The following is a 10652-nucleotide window of genomic DNA, read 5'->3' as shown; positions in this document are numbered from 1 at the left end:
ACTCCAGACAGAGTTTGTTGTCTGCAGACATCCACTGAGTTCATAGGCATGCTTAAACATCTTTTGATTGTAAAAATCCGCGATGCAAGCGCTAGAATCCTAGTTGCAATACACACCTTTTGACTTACTGTGGTGCAGGAAAAGATGGATCATGAAGAAAGTAACCCTTTCTTCTCAGTGAAACACTTATACTGTGTAATCATAGTGATGTGCAGCTTATTTCTAAATACTGTATTCTTTAATATGGTGAGCCATAGAACCAAGTGCCAAAGACCTCAAATATATCTTGGTCTTCTTCCAGTTAACTGTGACTTTCTGTTTACTTTTTAATTTCTGATTTCATTACATTTATGTGAAGATGAAGAAATTTTCAACTCAGTCTCAAAGGTGTAAATAAAATGTCATCACAATTGTGATGTGACCTGTCCTTCTGAGAGATGTTTCCAAGTAATTAAAACCATTTTGAAAGCATACTGATCACTTATCTGCAAACTAAATCCTATGTAGAAATTTTTTCTTCATATTATCTAACTTAAGCTTCCCAGAAGCACTGTGAGATAGGTAATAATCCTCATCATCTATAAAAAACAGACGAAAATTTAAAACATCATGAACATTTCCTTATCTCCTTAGAAAAGAACGATCAACCATGATCACCTAGATCGGGCAGCCCGACGTGACATGGAGTGCAGCATCATGTGATACTAGGACAGCCTAAAACGGTGTGCTGTTTGTGAGCTCCTTGTTACAGTGGCCATCGATCTCACTGAGAGACTTTCTCTTCTTCCCTGACTTTACCAGCCATGATATTCTTCTCCAGAGACTAATCCCTCCTGATAATGTGTTTAATGTATAAAGCTGTAGGAAATTAAGTCTCACAGTCTAATCTGATTTCCATTTTGGTCTTTTCCTTTTACCTTGTCTTTTTAATGGCCTTTTACTTTCATCATGTATGTTGGCCTTCTTATCACCCAGCAACTTCTGTGGATTTTGTTCATCAAAATTCACTGCCACTGAGTTGACTTTTATTTTGACAGCAACTCTATAGGACAGAATAAAACTACTCCTGTGGGTTTCCAAGACGGTAAATCTTTACAGGAGTAGAAAGTCTCACCTTGATGGAGTAGTTTGTGATTTCTAACTGCTGGCCTTAGGTTAGCAGCCCACTACACTAGCAAGTCTCCTTCAGTCACTAGTGTGGATAAATACGTCACATGCGTTCTTGATATAGTCTCTAAATTCAGGCAAAATATGCACAATAAGAGTAAACTCAAGAAAGGTCGTACTTTCGTTCCTATAAACTTATTTTAATTTTCCTCAGTTTCAATTTGAGTCATTGGTGGTTTGTTCAGCAATCATCCCCTGATCATATTCTGATTGATTGAGTTTCAGTAGCAGTCCTCTGATGGATAAATTTACTTCTGGGTTCTCAATTCTGTTCCATTGTTATATATATCTTCAAATATGCCACTATTTGGTTGCTTTGGCTACAAATACTGCTATTTTCTTATCTAGAATCCCTTTCATTTTCATAAAAGGTTAGTGAGTGGTATTTCCATCTACTAAAAGAATGAGGAATCTGGGTCCAGATTGCACTGTATCCATCACTTTATGTAGTATTAACATTTTCATCATGTTAAGTCTTCCAATCCATAATCACGGCATGTTCATCATTTATTTATGTCTCTTTTGGTTTCTTAGTGATTTTAGATTTCTCTTTATAATAAGTATTTTATATCCTTTGTCAGATTTATTCCTATGTACTTTATGTTATTGATAGCCATTGTAAATTGTAATGTCTTCCTTATTCTTTTTCAGAGTTTGATTTATTGGGTTAAAAAGAAATCTGACTGATTTTTAAATGTTGATTGTGCTGCCACTGTACTGAATATTCCAATTAGTTCTAGTAGATGTCTTACTAAATCTCTAGTATTTTCTATGTATGGGATCATATGATGTGCAAATAGGAATTGTTTTTCCTATTTCCTATTTCCTAGCAAATTGGATGCCCTCTTAATTGCCCTGTCTTACCTTATGGTCCTGATAAGGACTTTCAAGAAAATGCTAAATAGAAGAACTGATAGAGAGCATGGTTATTTGCTTCCCATTTGCAAGGGGAAGGTTTTACAGTCTCTGTTGTGTATATGCCCTTAATTATACTACAATTTTCCCCTTTAGTCTTATTTTGGTTTTATTTCTCACACACAAAATTTTTCACCTTATTTGGAAATTTACAATAAATTTTTGCCTGATTGGGAAAAAAGGCCATCATTTTGAAAAAATGCATGTGATTGTTATTCTTAATATTCCTAAGCTTTCAAAATATTTGCGTGATATTGTATTTCTTTATTTAAGTCATCTGCTAGTAATGACATACAAAGACTCTTAGCAAAGTGATCTAAGGAGAAAATCTAGAGGGCTAATGAGAAACTATTCTGTCTTCCTTTGAAGTAATCATGGGGTTTGGGCCCTAGCTGAGAATAGCAGAAAGCAGGAACCTTTGGTTACCTGTGGTCACTAGGCAGTAACAAGGGAGCTAAAGAACCAGCATCAGTCAGGAAAACTTACTTGTTACAGAAGAAAGATCGCTTACAGGGTTTAGATGGCAACTCTCATCGGCTAAGCACTTGATGCTGCTGGAGGAAGCCACTTCAGGGTTTGAGAGAGGAAAATTTTTGCTCATTTGGGTAACAAATCATACAAGGGTTATGCAGTTTGAGGTGGGCGAGGGAAGACTAAAAATACTTAAATTGTTTGTTTTTATTTTAAACTCGTAAGTGCATCAGACTTGCAAAGAATAGCATTGGTCAAGTGAGGCAGGGTGGAGATTTGGACATATGAAGAAGTCCATGCAACATCCTGGAATTGCATTTTCCAGATCCCCTTGCTACCCTGGGAAGTTCCCAAGAATCTCCTGCACAAGAATATTTTCAGTAGCTCAATGTTCACAAAGGGGCAAGAAATAGTCTTATTTACCTTATTCAGTGCTTGTTAGAACATTTTCCTGATTTATATAAAAAAGAAAAATATTTTAAAGTTCAGGGGCTAAAATCTTTTAACCAGATAACCAAGCGGCAACTTAATTTAAATAGAATTTAATCTTGAAAAACAATTGCTAAACAGTTGTATGAATATAGGGTGACATTAAGTCATGCCCCCTGTGTCTACCTAGGTAGGGATCTTGACATAAAGGCATTTATCAATTTAAAATTTTAAATACTGTTCCTAGTAAATAATCATTGAGACCTTTTAGTGAATTTTAAATATTTTATATTTAATTAACCCTTTCTCTTCGGTTATTTTATTTTCTTCTAATTTAGATGTGTATATAATTGGTGGATGAAATGCTTCTCTCCGTGTTTTCTGGGTAAAATGCAATGGCAGGCTCTACCTCCAGGCTCACAGCTCCATCAGGAAAACCATTTGAAGACTTTTTTTCCCCTCACCAAACAAGTACATGGAAAGATTAATTGTGAAATAATGAAACCAATGTTTTGATAAGGATCTTGAGGCAAAAACCAAAGGGAACCTAAATATCTCAAAATGAATTTACAACTCCCAATGTTACCTGTCCCCTTTAGGCTAGATTTGGAATATGTTTTATATTCCTTCTCTTGAACCTGAAAGGTTATATCGCCTTTAGGCATCTTTTGAGAAACAATAATAATCTTCCAAATAATTATTTGGAGGCTGAAATACACCAGGGGACAAGAGACTTGAAAATATGTCTTGTGAAGAAAGTGTGCTTGATGGTGGTGCCACAGGCCCTTAAGAAGAACTTTGCATATGCAAGAAATGAGCCATTCTCTGGCACGTTATCTAAATTTTAGACCCCAAACTCAATGCTGGAAACCAATGTCTGGTTAGATGAGACTTGGATGATTTCAAAGGAGTTCCTGGGTTGTACAAAGGGTGAATTCAATGTGGATGCTACACTAACGGTTGTAGGTTCAAGTTCACTCAGAGGACAGACCTGATAATCTACCCCGCCCCATCTAAATCAGCCATTGAAAACCCTGTGGAGAGGTTCCACTTTGACACAAGTGAGTTCAATATGAGGTAGAGTCCACTCAACAATGTTGGTTTTACACATCATAACTCGTTGTTACCTTGGAATCCGTTACAATATTGAGAAACAAATGCTCCTTGGATAAGATATCACAACTGAGGTTACATAAGGAATAATTTTGCTTCATGATTTAAGGTCCAACTCTTAAGGGCAGCTCTTTATAAAAAAGATAGTACAAATGGGCTGCAGGTTAAGCAGGCTGTTCTGTTCAGTGGTGATGAGAATCTAATGGATATTTTGACTCCATAACCAAAGGTAAATGTGGAAAATATAAAGAGGAAAAAAAGGCAGGAACAGTTAGGAAAACTGTACTGCTTGCCTAGAAGACTCAGTAAACTTTAAACTTATGAATAACTAATCAAGAGGAAATGACAATCCTTTGTGTTCTATTTTTGCAGGAAAAAAAACAACACAGCTACTATACCTGTAAGGGTTTGCACTGAAAGTAGGAGACAGTTTCTACACCATGAAAGTTATGAATTAAGAGCAGTAAAAACAATAAGAAGTTGTGAACTTTACTTATTCAATTGGAAGTTATTAAATTAAAAAAAATGAAATTGAACACATAAAGATGATACTCTAGGTATTAATGAGCTGAAATGGACTGGGATAGGATGTTTTGAACCAGAAGACCATATGATTTCTGCGATAGTTTATTGTGCCAGCCTGGCCGATAAACACAAGTAGGATTAACTGAAGGACAGAGGGATAAATGGCTCGGTGAGCCTCACCCTTGCTTGCTCTGTGCCTGAATTTAAAGGGGTACACTACCTGTGGGATGCCTAGCCTGTGGACTGTGTCTCTGTAAGTTGAGGTCCCTTTAAGTCCACACATTTGGAATGTTCGTCTCTGGAGCTGGGGACCGACAGTTGATGACAGTTGGGGACCTGCCTTGCTGTTTGCTGCCTGGATATATATATAGCCCAGCTCTCTCAACAGAAGGGGACTGGCAACTTGCGGCTCTCAAGCCTTAAAGGACTGCTAGTGTCTCGCTGCTTTATAATTTAACTGTTAATTTCTTGTATCATCTATCTATATATAATTTAAAGGTTCATTTCTTGTATTATATATCTATCTTTATAAATATATTTATATGTAATTACTAGTAATTTGGTTTGTCTCTCTAGAGAACCCTGTCTAACACAATTTCCTATGCTGGAAATGAAATAATCAAGAGGAATGACTGCATTCATCATCAAAACTGACATTTCAAGATCTATGTTGAAATACAATGGTGTCTGTGAAAAAATTATGTCTATCCAAATTCAAGGAAACCTAATCAATGCAACTAGTATTCAAATGTAGGCAGCAACCACTAAAGCTAGTGACAGAGAAACTGAAGAGCACTCTCAGTGACTTCTGTCTGAAATCGATCAAACATCCAATCAAGATGCATTGAAAATGATGGAGCACGGGAATGCAAAAGATGGAAATAAAGAGGAAGGAAAATTAGTTGGAAAACATAGATTTGGTGATAGAAATGAAACTGGAGATTGCCTAATAGAATTTATATTGCATAGTAGAATTAAGCAAAACCAAGATTTGTTCATAGCAAATAGCTTTTATCAACAACACAGAATGTGGCTATTCACATGGACGTCTCCAGATGAAATTCACAAAAATCAACTTGACAAGTTCAATATCAGCAGCCGAAACCAGGTCACAGGCTGACTGTGGAACAGATAATCGATTGTTCATATGTAAGTTCAGGTTGAAGCTGAAGAAAATTAAAACCAAATCTATAAGAGCCAAAATACTATCCCACCCAAATCTCTATCCCACTTTAATTTCAAGAAGAAATTTAGAAGAAGACATGAAATAAGTCAGATCATTACTGGTATCAGATGGATCTTGGCTGAAAGCAGAAAATATCAGAAATATATTTATTTTTGTTTTATTGAGTATAAAAAGCATTTGTGTGTACCATAACACCTCTGAAAGGCCCTTAGAACCATGGGAAATCCAGACATTTCATTTTGCTCATGGGAAATTGTACATGGGTCAAGAGGCAGCTGTGTGAACAAAATAAAGGAATACTGTGTGGTTTAAAGTCAGGAAAAGGGTGTTTCTGGGCTGTATCCCCTCACCATGTTTATCGAATTTGTATGTTGAGTAATAGAGAAGCTGGAATATATGAAACAGAATATGATATCAGGATTGGCAGAAGGCTTAACTACCTATAATATACACATGACACAGCCTTGCTTGTTGAAAGGGAAGAGGATGAAGTATTTACTGATGAAGACATCCTTTATACCATGTTCTTTTCTGAATTTTACCAGAACCCGTGCAGCTCCCTGTCAATGTCCTGCTGCCGTCATTGTTGGGTGCTCTCCAGTAAAGTTTTCCTTGCATTAATATTAATGAGATTGGTTTCTAATTTGAGCGTTCTGTTGTGCCACCTTTCTTTGGGGTGGACACACCGATGTAACTCTACCAGTCGGTTGGCCAAGTGCTTGACTTCCAAATTTCCAGGCATAGACAAACAAGTGCTTTCAGTGCCTCTTCAATTTGTGGAAACATAAGTATTGGTTTTCTGTGAAGTCCTGGGGGCTTGGTTTTACCTAATGCTTTCGGCGCAGCTTGAGCTTCTTCCTTCGTCGCTAGTTGTTTGTGGCACAGTGACTGTATTCTTTCCATCTTCTTTTCATGCTTCTTGCATCATTCAATATTTTCTCCATAGAATCTTTTAATTTTGCATCTCAAGACTTTCTTAATTCCTTTCAGCTTTAGATATGTTAAAATTAACTTCCTTTTTGCTTGTCGAATTTCACTATAATATTTTACTTTGCATATTTCACTATAATATTTTACTTTGTCTATTTAAACTAGCAATTGAAAATTTCTATTCAGGTCTTTGCCTTCATCTTATTCCATGTGCTTTAACCATTCTATGAGTAAGAGCAAGTTTCAGAGTGTCTTCTGACATCCACTTTGATCTCTTCTTTCTTATCTATAATGCCCATTGCTTTCTTCATGAATGATATTCTCGATGCCCTTTTACACCTCATCAGGTCTTCTGTCATTAGTGTTCAATGCAGCAAAGCTGTTGCTGAGACCCTTTAGAAATGCAGCTGGGATACTCAATGGTGTATTTTGGCTGTTGTGGATTTGTTTTTATTTTCTTTAGCTTCAACCTGAGCATATTTATGAGCAATTATTGGTCTGTTCCACAGTCAGACCATGCCTGGTTTCAGCTGATGATATTGAACTTGTCCATCTCCCCTTCCAAAGATGTAGTCAATTTGATTTCTGTGTATTACATCTGGAGAAATCTATGTGTATAAGTTTTTGCTGTTGCAAAAGATATTTGCTGTGAAAAAATTGTTGATCTTGCAAATTTCTATCACTTAATCTACAGCCTACTTTCTATTGCCAATCCCGTATTTTCCTACCACTGTTATTAAAAAAATCATTTTATTGGGGCTCGTACAATTCTTATCACCATACATCATACATCCATTGTGCTAAGTGCATATGTACATTTGTTGCCATCATCTTTCTCAAAACATTTGCTTTCTACTTGAGCCCTTATCTACCCCTGTTCTTTCCCCTTTGTTTCCAACTTTTGCATTCTGAAAGCCAGTTTGATCAATTTCAGACTGAAGACATTGGTAGAATTCCTCTTTCTTCATCACTAGCTTTAGTGCCTGGTACAGGAATTTGAATCCTAGTTGTCTTATTTGGATTCCCTTGAAGGCGTATAAATTTAATCCTATCCATACAGCATCGATCTTCAAGATGGATCTGGAAATGTTCTTTCTGACAACGAATGCAGTGTCGTTTCTCCTGCCAGAGTCACTGTCAGCACATTTGTCTATATCTAACAAAGTCAGATCATATTTCTGCAAGATGAAATTTCCTGGCTTAGATTCCCTTCAAGAAATCTAGATTTCTACCAGTTTCCTAATTAGGAAACTTCCAGGATATTCATTTATTTATTTAGTAGCTATTTATAGCCCTACTATGTGCTGGTACAACATGAAATTCTAGTTGTGTCATGGTGAGCAAGAATATACAGGTGTGATCCTCAGGGATCATGTGGAGAGAGAAAGAGATATCAATAATCTCAGAAGCAGAAAGCTGTCCCTTTGCTAATACTTCAACAGAGAGACATGATGCAGGGTACATGTTGCAGTGAGAGTTACTAATGCAGGAATGAGGAAATGAGCAGGTCAAGACTTCTCAGAGAGGATTTCTTTGTGGGAAAGCCATGTGAGCTTAGATCAGAATGATAAATCACAATTACCTGCTGGAGGATGGAAGAGCAGCAGAAATAGACAGCATATGGAAACACCTTGTGGTGGGAGGGAGTATGGGCCTGGCAACGAAAGTAAAATACAACCAAAAATCTACTGCTTTAGAGGCAACTGGGAGAGTGCGGCTCTCACACAGCAAGTGGGCAAAGCCTCATGGGAAATACGGTTGCAGAAAAATCCAAGTAAATAGAAACTACAGTGTTCTAACCCAGGGATGATGTGGTCACATTGTGCTAGGAGAAGTATACGTGCAGCCCAGTTGTAAAGACTAGGTTGAGGGGGAAAGGAGCCACAGTAGTAAGGTAGGGGGCTTTTATGGGAATTTTTATTGAAGATTAACAGGGATGAATGCTTTCAAAAGGAGATGAGTACACTTATTTGCTACTCAGAAGGTGACAAACTGTGTCACATTGATGGATTAAAAAGGGAAATGAAGTATGTGGATGTGGGAAGGCGGGTACAGACATGAATTGCAGTTTCTACTTTGAGTATCTTCATGATCCACCTCCCACCTTGACCAGCCATCCGACAGCAGCTCTGTGACCACTCAGCTGCAGACCAGGCAATGCTATCCCCAACAGGAGGGAAAGCCCCTTATCATAATGCGCCAGGAGGGAAGCTAAGATATATGTCTTTCCCTTAGATGATGTACTAACAATCAGATAAAAAATTTTTTTAAATTAAAATACAGTGAGTAACTTAGAGCTACCTACATGTAGTTATTCCCATGGATTGTATAGCAAGTTTACAAGGTCAACTTAAAAGGGTCACATTGCCTCACGACATAACTCATATATGTCGGTGCTTCTTGAAGTTCAGGACCAGTTGCCCACAATTCTAAAAAATGATCATGCCTTCCTCCATCTATTATAAATTTCTCATCCCTATTTTACTTCCCCCAGATCATCTTTTCCCCTAACTGACTATGCACTTCCCTCAGGGAAAGTTTGACCATCTAGGGATAAGGCCATGATCTTCCCTTGGGCCTTCAATGGGTCAATTAGTAGAGAATATGCTGTCAACCTAGTCTAGAATGTTACGATTTAAGTAACACTCTGTAGTTGAGTATTGGACTTTTGTGTGCCATTATCATATTCATATTTCAGAAAATATCTTCGGCTGAAATGTGGAAAGTGGATGCTAGAGGAAGAAGGCTAGGTATGTAGACATCAGTGATAGATTTCTGCACCCATTTTAGGAAGATTATGTGAGAACTTGACCACATCAGTGAAAATGGTAGTGAAAAAGATTCAATTAAAAATCATAAAGGCTTAATGAAGGTAGTACATCATAATAATTAACAGTCCAGATGTTTTTAGGAAAAAAGCCTGGTCTCCAGACTTGGCTCATTACCTTCCACTAATGTGAATTAGAAAAAGTACTTAATTCCACTAAACTCACTTCTCTCATCTGGCAAGCGAGAATGAAAATATCCGCTTCACTAGATAGCTGTGGGGGTTACATGAAGGAACGGCACAAAGCATTTTGTCTAGTGTATGATTCTGAATAAATATGAGCTATAAATACAAATAAGAACAGTGATGTTAATCCTTATAATGATGAATATTTTGTGACTGTTTATGAGTTGTAATAACAAATAAGGAGAACAAAATGAATCCTGGTGTCTTTGTTTCTGATTTACAGATCTGCTTTGGAACCACCAAACATTACATTGAGAACGAAATTTGATGGACAACACTTGGTGAGCTTACAGTTTGTGGTGCTTTGTGTTTGGGTGCTTTTATTTGTTTGTTTTTTGGTTTGACGTTTTACACAGGCAATAGTACAATAGTTAGCTACCACTCATGACGAAGATGTGGGAGAGGCGGCTTTGTTAGTGACGAGGATTCTCGATAATCATAGCCACTTACCACCGAGCAAGACTCACATGTGTCAGACATTGAGGTGAAACAGGAGCGAAAGAAAGCACCCCGAACAACCGGGGAAAGAGCCTCGCAGAAGGACTTGTTAGGGGAGGACAAATAAAGTCTTTGGAAAGAAGCCTGAATGAAAGGAAGGGTCGGAGGGTAAAACCAAGCAGAGGACATGATGTCGTACAAGTCAAAGCAGGAACGAGTAATAAGATAGGATCATTACGTAATAACAGTACCACAGTTAATTTTTAGCAAAATGTAAAAAGATTCATTATATTTTTCATTAAGATGCTACAAACTACCTTGGAAAGTTCAACTTCAGTGAAGAACTGGTAGGAATCAAAAGTATACTTAAAGAGAGTACAAAAACTCAAATTACTTCCATCAAGCTCATTCTGACTCACTGCAACTCTATGGGTCAAAGTAGAACTGTCATTGTGAGGTTATGAA

This window comes from Tenrec ecaudatus, chromosome 8 (assembly GCF_050624435.1).
Source record: "Tenrec ecaudatus isolate mTenEca1 chromosome 8, mTenEca1.hap1, whole genome shotgun sequence".
Classification (NCBI taxonomy): domain Eukaryota; kingdom Metazoa; phylum Chordata; class Mammalia; order Afrosoricida; family Tenrecidae; genus Tenrec; species Tenrec ecaudatus.
This window is presented reverse-complemented; position numbering follows the sequence as displayed.